We start from the raw sequence: 10,914 nt of genomic DNA on the forward strand, positions 1-10,914 counted from the left end.
GCCAACAATTTACTGAACAATTTAAAATCCTGGTTCAACAATGTAATTGGCCGCCAATTTTTCAGCTCAGCCTTATCCCCCTTTTTAAAAATCAATGTAATAATGCCCTCTCTAAATGAAGGTGGAAACTCCCCTCCCTCCTCCCCACACTCCCGAAACAAGGCCAACAGATCTGGTGCCACTAACTCCCAAAACTTTAAATAGAACTCCACAGGGAGTCCATCCCCCCCCGGTGTCTTGCCCAGCCTCACCCCCCTGACCACCTCATCTAACTCTTCCCTCGTAAACTCTTTGTCCAACTGCCCTCCATCCCCCACCTCCCGCTCCAAATGTCCTAACACCTCCTCCATAGCCCCCATTTCAATTTCTTTCCTTACACAAAGGCCCCCATAAAACTCCTCCACCACCCTCAACAGCCCCTCTGTAGTCTTAACTAAAGCCCCATCCCTCCCTTTCATAGAGTCTATAAATTTCCTCCCATCCAGCACCTTTTTAAAAAAATACCGACTACACTTTTCATTTTCCTCTAAATGCTTCTCTCTGCTTTTAAATAAGAGCCCCTTCACCCTCCTCTCTACCACCCCCTTCAGTCTCTTTTTCACTTCCCTGATCTCTTCACTAAAGTCCAGCCCTGCATTGTACAATTTAGTTAAACTCTCCAGCTCCTTGAACAAAACCTTCTCCTGCCTTCTCTCCCTCTCTGCCTTCCTCCTCCCCGCCCAAATAAAGAAATGTTTTGTTTTCTCCTTCACCAGATCCCACCACTCTGCCTGGGACCCACAAAGGTCCTTTAAGGACAGCCACTGGCCATACCGCTCTCTAAATACCTCACACACCCAATCATCCTCCAACAACTCGCAATTTAACTTCCACACACCCCTCCCTACATCCACACAACCTGTAAGGTCAAAAGCAGCTTTCAGCGCACAGTGGTCAGAGAAAAACATTGGCACCAGCACACACTCCTCGCACTCCACCCTCTGTGAGACAAACACAAAATCAATCCTGGACGCCTGGGTCCCATCCCCTTTCACCCAAGTGAAACCTCTTTCCCCCACATTGTTCACTTTAAAACAGTCCACTAGTCGAAAGTCCTCCACTATTTCTTTTAGCATTTTACTAGATTTATCCAGCGTGAACCCCTTCTTTCTCTCTCGCCTATCCTCCATTGTTAACCCACAATTAAAATCCCCTGCTACAATAACCGGCCTGCTCCTCACTAATTTAACCCTTAAATCTTCAAATAAACTAGCCCTCCCCTCCACCTCTGGCGGAGCATACACATTAATTAAGCTAAAACTTTTCCCAAAAAATTCCGCCTCCACCTCCAGCACCCTACCTTTTTCAATCACTCTATGATCTTTAATCATAACCCCCTTATTTTTAATCAAAATTGCTACCCCATCTGATTTATTTTCATTTGATCCGGACCACACAGATGGCCCATAACCCCACCTCCCCTCATAAGTACTATAGTCCTCCAACCCAGGGATACCACACTCTTGCAAACACAAAATATCACACTGTATCCCACTCAAATATGACAACACCAACGTACACCTATCACTACTTTTAATACTCCTAACATTTATAGTAACCACACTCAGAGCCATTGCAAAACAAGCTAACAGCCATACACATACAGAATCCTGCATCAGGATATTTTTAAAAGGGGCTCCTCCCCCTCCCCCTCCTGGCCAGTTACCACAAATTCCTCCCTCATACTTACCTCACCCGAGGAAAACACTACGACCCCCTCCAGATCCAGGAACGGCTCTCCCCCATTCTTCTCCGCACCACCATCCCCTCTATAGTCACCCCTAGAGGAAACGACTGAACTGGGGGATGAAAAAAACTCCTGTCCTACTCCCCCACTTCCCTGCTTCTTTTTCTTCTTCCCCTTCTTCCTCCCCTCCACCCTCACAAACCCATCCCCCTCCTCACTATGTAACTTCCTTTTCCCTGGAGTCCACTCTTGATCCATATCCTCTGAGTTACCATCCTCCTCCTCCTCCCGTCCTGTTCCCTCAACACTAGCCTCATCCCGCTCCCGCTTTGCACACGGAATACCGCCCCCTCCATCATCCTCCACAGAGCTTACCACCCCACTCCCCCTATACACCTCCTCCCTGCTCCTTCCACTGGACCCCTCCCCTGGGTCCTCGCTCTCCTCCTCTGATGGGGACACCATCAAATCTTCCTCCAGAACAGATCCCTGCTGATCACTTCCCCCCTCCCCCTGTGCCTCCCCCTCCCTCCCCTCCTCCCTCACCTCCCCTCTATTCTCCTCCCTCTCACCCCCCTTCTCCTGCTGCTCACTTCCCCCTTTCTGCCTCCCCTCACCCTCCTCCTCCTCCTTCTCCTCCTCACTCTCTTCTCCCTCCTCATACCTCTTAGCCCTATTGGCAAAGGATCTAGGACAATTCATGAAAAAGTGTGTCTCACTCCCACACAGATTACACTTCCTCTGAACTTCACATTCCCTAGCCATGTGCCCCTCCTCTTTACACACATTACACACCACTCTCTTACACACCACCGCTAAGTGCCCCACACCTCCACACTTCCGACACACCTTAGGCTGGCCGAAATAATGCACATACCCCCTGTCAGCACCAAGTGCAATGTCAGAAGGTATGTGCAGAAACCCATCATATGTCCCTAAGCCTCTCCACAGCTCACACACCACCCTCCATGCCCCAGTCCACACCCCATCATCATCCCTCACTTTTATAGCCTCCCCCTTCACATGGCAATACCTCCTCAACCAAGTGCACACGTCCTGTCCCTTCACCATCTCTGAGCCCATTCTCACAATCACAACCCTTCGTGCATTATTTGTCAGTTTCTCCAAACTCAACTTCTTAATCAGATCATGTCCCCTTAGGTTATGAAACCTGCTCACACACTCCATCATACCCGCTTCAGACATAAAACTTACATCCCATTGGCCTCCTTTCCCTGTCGTAATAATACAGTTTAAATCAATAGGCCTAAACCCCAACACCTTCTGTACAACCCCTCTGGAAAACTCAAGCCTATTCAAAAACAACTTCTCCTCCCCCTGCTTCGACTCATTTATAGAGAACCTAACACAATTTAAACGGCGTCCCCCAACCCTTGGACCCGCCTTTCCAATAATTTAAGAAGCAATAGAAATATTGAAAAAAACACCCAAAAAGGCAAAAGAAAATACTTAACTAGAAAGCAGATAAGGTGCCCTCAAAGGGTCCCCCTTACCTGCTAAGCAAAACTGGCTCCTGGTCTTCCCTCCTTCGTCCACCACCTCAGCTACCAGCAACCAATATTGCCACCGTTTACCGTTACCGTTTACCGTTTACCGTTTACCGTTACCGTACCTTACCTTACCTATCGCTTCCAAATCAAGCTGCGGTCAAGCCACACACTTGATCTTAGCCAAAAGGCCGAGAAGCGATGGCGACTTGGCCCTTGCCCGGGGCCCCCCAGCCCGGACGGCACAGGGGGATTCAAAAGGTGGGTGCAAAATTTCAAGCACAAGCAGACCCCAAAAAAACGGGCTGCTGCTTCCAGAGGGGAAATGTGCAATTTAAGCAGGAGAAAACAAAACAAAGCAAAAACACACACATAACACCAAAAACAAAACATAAACTGGCGGAGTGCGTCTTACAAATAGTCATGCCAAGCTGCTATGCTGTGCAAGGTGCCTTGGGTAACTACAACTGTGCCTCGCTGGCTGGCTTGCTAAGAAGGTCCTGGCATAGGGACATGTTCCACCACACTTGTCTGGTTAGCTGCTAGCTCCCAGGAAACAACCTGCTGCTGTCTACATCATCACCACATGTGAATAAAAGAAAGAAAGACAGCAAGAAAGAAAGAGAGAAAGAAAGAGAGAAAGAGAGAAAGAAAGAGAGGAAGAAAGAAAGAGAGAAAGAAAAAAAAAAGAAGTAAAACGGCGGGAAAACTTGCATCAACACTGGCACTCTCCCTCCAGCAGGGGTAGACAAAATGCTCACAGGAGAGATCCAGATCTGACTTTGACCAACGTTAGAGAAAGGTGTGCACCGTTCCCGGAGGTACTGCAATACCGGGCCGATGCGTGGAGTGGACGGAGCAAGCCCCTGTTCCATCTCCCGATTCCAAAAATCAATTTAATATATGGTCCCCTGATAGGGGACGTATCAGATATTAAACTGATAAGAACAGATACTACACTTGATCTTAGCCAAAAGGCCGAGAAGCGATGGCGACTTGGCCCTTGCCCGGGGCCCCCCAGCCCGGACGGCACAGGGGGATTCAAAGGTGGGTGCAAAATTCCAAGCACAAGCAGACCCCCAAAAAACGGGCTGCTGCTTCCAGAGGGGAAATGTGCAATTTAAGCAGGAGAAAACAAAACAAAGCAAAAACACACACATAACACCAAAAACAAAACATAAACTGGCGGAGTGCGTCTTACAAATAGTCATGCCAAGCTGCAATGCTGTGCAAGGTGCCTTGGGTAACTACAACTGTGCCTCGCTGGCTGGCTGGCTTGCTAAGAAGGTCCTGGCATAGGGACATGTTCCACCACACTTGTCTGGTTAGCTGCATGCTCCCAGGAAACAACCTGCTGCTGTCTACATCATCACCACATGTGAATAAAAGAAAGAAAGACAGCAAGAAAGAAAGAGAGAAAGAAAGAGAGAAAGAGAGAAAGAAAGAGAGAAAGAAAGAAAGAGAGAAAGAAAAAAAAGAAGTAAAACGGCGGGAAAACTTGCATCAACACTGGCACTCTCCCTCCAGCAGGGGTAGACAAAATGCTCACAGGAGAGATCCAGATCTGACTTTGACCAACGTTAGAGAAAGGTGTGCACCGTTCCCGGAGGTACTGCAATACCGGGCCGATGCGTGGAGTGGACGGAGCAAGCCCCTGTTCCATCTCCCGATTCCAAAAATCAATTTAATATATGGTCCCCTGATAGGGGACGTATCAGATATTAAACTGATAAGAACAGATACTACACTTGATCTTAGCCAAAAGGCAGAGAAGCGATGGCGACTTGGCCCTTGCCCGGGGCCCCCCAGCCCGGACGGCACAGGGGGATTCAAAGGTGGGTGCAAAATTCCAAGCACAAGCAGACCCCATAAAAACGGGCTGCTGCTTCCAGAGGGGAAATGTGCAATTTAAGCAGGAGAAAACAAAACAAAGCAAAAACACACACATAACACCAAAAACAAAACATAAACTGGCGGAGTGCGTCTTACAAATAGTCATGCCAAGCTGCAATGCTGTGCAAGGTGCCTTGGGTAACTACAACTGTGCCTCGCTGGCTGGCTGGCTTGCTAAGAAGGTCCTGGCATAGGGACATGTTCCACCACACTTGTCTGGTTAGCTGCATGCTCCCAGGAAACAACCTGCTGCTGTCTACATCATCACCACATGTGAATAAAAGAAAGAAAGACAGCAAAAAAGAAAGAGAGAAAGAAAGAGAGAAAGAAAGAAGAGAGAAAGAAAGAAAGAAAAAAAAAAGAAGTAAAACGGCGGGAAAACTTGCATCAACACTGGCACTCTCCCTCCAGCAGGGGTAGACAAAATGCTCACAGGAGAGATCCAGATCTGACTTTGACCAACGTTAGAGAAAGGTGTGCACCGTTCCCGGAGGTACTGCAATACCGGGCCGATGCGTGGAGTGGACGGAGCAAGCCCCTGTTCCATCTCCCGATTCCAAAAATCAATTTAATATATGGTCCCCTGATAGGGGACGTATCAGATATTAACCCTTTGCGGTCCATTGTCGGACTGGGTCCGACATTGCAATTATTCCTCACAGGTCCTTTGTCGGACTGGGTCCGACATCATTATAGCAACGCAATAAACGGGTGTTTAGTCGTTTTTTCTCCGGAAAAAGCCGAGAAAACCATTCAATTGCCGAGTGGTAGCGACAGGAGCCGAGACAAGTCGGAAAAAAAAAAAAAAAAAAAAAAAAAGGCGTATTTCATGAATAGTCATACATGGTATCAGGTATCAGATAATGGGCGTCCATAATAAACAAGCTGGCTAAGTGCGTCAGCGCACTGAGACTATCATGGACATTTGCAGAGCTTTTTTCAGATGTTATAGTAATAAAATAATGACTTGGATCGCATTATTGAGGAGTTTAGTGATAAAACGAGTGATCTGGAGATGATCGATCGGTATGTACGACTATTATTATTATTATTATTTATTTCTTACACAGCTGAACGCTATAGCAAACAAAAGGCTGGGGAGGGGCTGGAGATGCCTAGTGTGTGCTTTGTTGATATGCAGGGCCATTTAAACCCGTTTGACTGTGAAAAAAAATACTTTTAAACAGCGCGTATAAAATTAACTGCGCGTGTGAAAATTAATTAGACCTGGCGTGCCTGACGCGCGATTAATAAATGGACCGCAAAGGGTTAAACTGATAAGAACAGATACTACACTTGATCTTAGCCAAAAGGCCGAGAAGCGATGGCGACTTGGCCCTTGCCCGGGGCCCCCCAGCCCGGACGGCACAGGGGGATTCAAAGGTGGGTGCAAAATTCCAAGCACAAGCAGACCCCCAAAAAACGGGCTGCTGCTTCCAGAGGGGAAATGTGCAATTTAAGCAGGAGAAAACAAAACAAAGCAAAAACACACACATAACACCAAAAACAAAACATAAACTGGCGGAGTGCGTCTTACAAATAGTCATGCCAAGCTGCTATGCTGTGCAAGGTGCCTTGGGTAACTACAACTGTGCCTCGCTGGCTGGCTGGCTTGCTAAGAAGGTCCTGGCATAGGGACATGTTCCACCACACTTGTCTGGTTAGCTGCATGCTCCCAGGAAACAACCTGCTGCTGTCTACATCATCACCACATGTGAATAAAAGAAAGAAAGACAGCAAGAAAGAAAGAGAGAAAGAAAGAGAGAAAGAGAGAAAGAAAGAGAGAAAGAAAGAAAGAGAGAAAGAAAAAAAAGAAGTAAAACGGCAGGAAAACTTGCATCAACACTGGCACTCTCCCTCCAGCAGGGGTAGACAAAATGCTCACAGGAGAGATCCAGATCTGACTTTGACCAACGTTAGAGAAAGGTGTGCACCGTTCCCGGAGGTACTGCAATACCGGGCCGATGCGTGGAGTGGACGGAGCAAGCCCCTGTTCCATCTCCCGATTCCAAAAATCAATTTAATATATGGTCCCCTGATAGGGGACGTATCAGATATTAAACTGATAAGAACAGATACTACACTTGATCTTAGCCAAAAGGCCGAGAAGCGATGGCGACTTGGCCCTTGCCCGGGGCCCCCCAGCCCGGACGGCACAGGGGGATTCAAAGGTGGGTGCAAAATTCCAAGCACAAGCAGACCCCCAAAAAACGGGCTGCTGCTTCCAGAGGGGAAATGTGCAATTTAAGCAGGAGAAAACAAAACAAAGCAAAAACACACACATAACACCAAAAACAAAACATAAACTGGCGGAGTGCGTCTTACAAATAGTCATGCCAAGCTGCTATGCTGTGCAAGGTGCCTTGGGTAACTACAACTGTGCCTCGCTGGCTGGCTGGCTTGCTAAGAAGGTCCTGGCATAGGGACATGTTCCACCACACTTGTCTGGTTAGCTGCATGCTCCCAGGAAACAACCTGCTGCTGTCTACATCATCACCACATGTGAATAAAAGAAAGAAAGACAGCAAGAAAGAAAGAGAGAAAGAAAGAGAGAAAGAGAGAAAGAAAGAGAGAAAGAAAAAAAAAGAAGTAAAACGGCGGGAAAACTTGCATCAACACTGGCACTCTCCCTCCAGCAGGGGTAGACAAAATGCTCACAGGAGAGATCCAGATCTGACTTTGACCAACGTTAGAGAAAGGTGTGCACCGTTCCCGGAGGTACTGCAATACCGGGCCGATGCGTGGAGTGGACGGAGCAAGCCCCTGTTCCATCTCCCGATTCCAAAAATCAATTTAATATATGGTCCCCTGATAGGGGACGTATCAGATATTAAACTGATAAGAACAGATACTACACTTGATCTTAGCCAAAAGGCCGAGAAGCGATGGCGACTTGGCCCTTGCCCGGGGCACCCCAGCCCGGACGGCACAGGGGGATTCAAAGGTGGGTGCAAAATTCCAAGCACAAGCAGACCCCCAAAAAACGGGCTGCTGCTTCCAGAGGGGAAATGTGCAATTTAAGCAGGAGAAAACAAAACAAAGCAAAAACACACACATAACACCAAAAACAAAACATAAACTGGCGGAGTGCGTCTTACAAATAGTCATGCCAAGCTGCTATGCTGTGCAAGGCGCCTTGGGTAACTACAACTGTGCCTCGCTGGCTGGCTGGCTTGCTAAGAAGGTCCTGGCATAGGGACATGTTCCACCACACTTGTCTGGTTAGCTGCATGCTCCCAGGAAACAACCTGCTGCTGTCTACATCATCACCACATGTGAATAAAAGAAAGAAAGACAGCAAGAAAGAAAGAGAGAAAGAAAGAGAGAAAGAGAGAAAGAGAGAAAGAAAGAAAGAGAGAAAGAAAAAAAAAGAAGTAAAACGGCGGGAAAACTTGCATCAACACTGGCACTCTCCCTCCAGCAGGGGTAGACAAAATGCTCACAGGAGAGATCCAGATCTGACTTTGACCAACGTTAGAGAAAGGTGTGCACCGTTCCCGGAGGTACTGCAATACCGGGCCGATGCGTGGAGTGGACGGAGCAAGCCCCTGTTCCATCTCCTGATTCCAAAAATCAATTTAATATATGGTCCCCTGATAGGGGACGTATCAGATATTAAACTGATAAGAACAGATTTTTTTTTTTTTTTTTTTTTTTTTTATTATAGAAATTACTCAAACAATAAATACAATCATATAATTAACAATTCAAAACAGACCTTACCCTTCCCCAAATATCCCCACTAAAATCTTCCCCATACATATATTTATCCATTTTGATAACATTCTTTAACTTCCAAAGAAACAAAAAATAAGCTTCTATTGGTTCTGTTTTATCATTTTTCTTTTTAATACACAAATTTCTTTTCTCCCATAACACCAACTTCCCCAAACTAATAATAGACCATACTGCTCTAAATTTTTCCTTTGGCAGTTTTAACACCTCCTCCCCATATAAAATAATCTTCCCATTCAAAATTATATCGCAAAACAATTTAATAAGATTACTGCACCTTCCCCAAAATTTCTTTGCAAAAATGCAGTCCCAAAACACGTGCAAGACTGTTTCCTCCTTTTTGCACCTTGGGCACTCTGCGTTTACCGCACATTGATGCCTATACAACCTTTCTTTTACTGACAATCTATCTAAAGCGCACAGCCACCCCAAATCTTTACACTCATTTCCGAGCCATTTTGGCTGTATGCCTTCCCAATTTACTAATTTAAGATTGCCTTCGTACCTTCCTTCCCATCTCTCTCTTATCATTTCGTACATTTTTTTGTGGTTTAACAAGACCTCCCTTTCTATTTCTTTTATTTGCATTTTTAAAAAGGTTATTGCATGCATGTAGTACTGTGGTTTTGTCTCAGCGTTTGGCACCGTGTTGGCCCATGGTATTATCCCTCTTAAAACTGCTCCAAACCATAACCGAACAAAATAAAAGGACTTGTGCTCTGTTCCCTTCAACAGTGTTTTACATATCTGATTCAGGAAAAAGCAATCCAATTTTACTGACAAACACGGTATGTCTCTCCCTCCCTTTGCCACCTTCCCATACATCAATTCCCTATTTACATTTTCATATTTCTTACCCCATACAAAGGAAAATATTAACCTGGTTAGGATTATTTTATTTTTTGCATTAATAGGGAACACCCGTGCCAAATAAACTAATGCTGGTACTATGTCTGCCTTTATTACCAGAATTCTCCCACTGATGGTCAACCTTCTACATTTCCACATATTTAATTTTACTTTAACTTTCTCAATTTTCTCCTCCCAATTTTTCTTTATCCCGTCCTTCTGAAAAAAGTGCACCCCCAACATTTTTAGCCCTTCCCTGCACACAGTTATACCTTCCCTGCTGTCCGTCCTCCCTTCCCACTTGCCACAGTACATCATAGACGATTTCTCTAAATTTATTTTTGACCCAACAGCTTCTCCATAAGTTTTTAATAAGATGATTGCCCTATCTATGGCCCAATCTGAACATAAAAACAAAGTTGTGTCATCTGCGTATTGGGCAATTTTGACCCTTTTCCCCTTACTCCCTGGGATATGTACCCCATCTATATCTTTGTCTTTCCTTATTAAATTTGCCAAAGGCTCAATGCACAACACGTACAATAACGGTGACATTGGACACCCTTGCCTCACCCCACCTTCTTGCCTTACCCGTTCACTGAAAAACCCATTAATTTGCACCCTACTAGATGCTTTGTTGTATACTGTTCTAATCCAATTCACAAAGGTTCCGCAATTCATTCTTTCCAGGACAGAAAACAAAAACTCGTGGCTGACCCTATCAAAGGCCTTCTCCTGGTCAACACTCAACAAACACAGAGGTAAGTCTCTTTCTTTTACCCAGCTGATGACATCCCTAGTTAGTTGTAAGTTATAAGTTGTGGACCTATTTATAACCCCACAAGTCTGGTCCTCATTAACTAGACTGGGCATTACTACTTTCAGTCTATTTGTCATTACTTTACCCAGAATTTTATTATCTACATTTAACAGGGTGATAGGCCTCCAGTTTTTCAGTAGATCCTTATCTCCCTTTTTATATATCAGACTTATTACCCCTGTCCTCATGGTTTCCGGCATCACTCCATCCACCAAAATCTCTTTATACACCTCAGTTAGATCGTCTCCTAGAATATCCCAAAAACAAACATAAAATTCCTTTGGTAATCCATCACAACCAGGAGTTTTATCAGCTTTCAAGGACTTCAATGCCATCTCTATTTCATCTTTGGTTATGTCTTTTTCCAGAAGTGTTCTTTCTTC

At 45.5% G+C, this 10,914-nt stretch overlaps 4 non-coding genes and 3 pseudogenes across 4 annotated transcripts; all 7 read right to left on the bottom strand.

The window, feature by feature from the left end:
• Positions 1–4,033: 4,033 nt before the first annotated feature.
• Positions 4,034–4,224, bottom strand: LOC131734775 (U2 spliceosomal RNA). Its single transcript, XR_009327104.1, has one exon. It is a non-coding gene; the product is annotated as a U2 spliceosomal RNA (small nuclear RNA).
• Positions 4,225–4,821: 597 nt separating this feature from the next.
• Positions 4,822–5,012, bottom strand: LOC131734778 (U2 spliceosomal RNA). The gene has a single exon (XR_009327107.1). It is a non-coding gene; the product is annotated as a U2 spliceosomal RNA (small nuclear RNA).
• Positions 5,013–5,605: 593 nt separating this feature from the next.
• On the bottom strand, positions 5,606–5,703 carry LOC131734774 (U2 spliceosomal RNA; annotated as a pseudogene).
• A 539-nt stretch (positions 5,704–6,242) lies between these two features.
• LOC131734773 (U2 spliceosomal RNA) lies at positions 6,243–6,453 on the bottom strand (annotated as a pseudogene).
• A 597-nt stretch (positions 6,454–7,050) lies between these two features.
• Positions 7,051–7,241, bottom strand: LOC131734776 (U2 spliceosomal RNA). The gene has a single exon (XR_009327105.1). It is a non-coding gene; the product is annotated as a U2 spliceosomal RNA (small nuclear RNA).
• Positions 7,242–7,823: 582 nt separating this feature from the next.
• Positions 7,824–8,014, bottom strand: LOC131734777 (U2 spliceosomal RNA). The gene has a single exon (XR_009327106.1). It is a non-coding gene; the product is annotated as a U2 spliceosomal RNA (small nuclear RNA).
• Positions 8,015–8,608: 594 nt separating this feature from the next.
• Positions 8,609–8,819, bottom strand: LOC131734768 (U2 spliceosomal RNA; annotated as a pseudogene).
• Positions 8,820–10,914: the final 2,095 nt, after the last annotated feature.

This window comes from Acipenser ruthenus, unplaced genomic scaffold (assembly GCF_902713425.1).
Source record: "Acipenser ruthenus unplaced genomic scaffold, fAciRut3.2 maternal haplotype, whole genome shotgun sequence".
NCBI lineage: Eukaryota > Metazoa > Chordata > Actinopteri > Acipenseriformes > Acipenseridae > Acipenser > Acipenser ruthenus.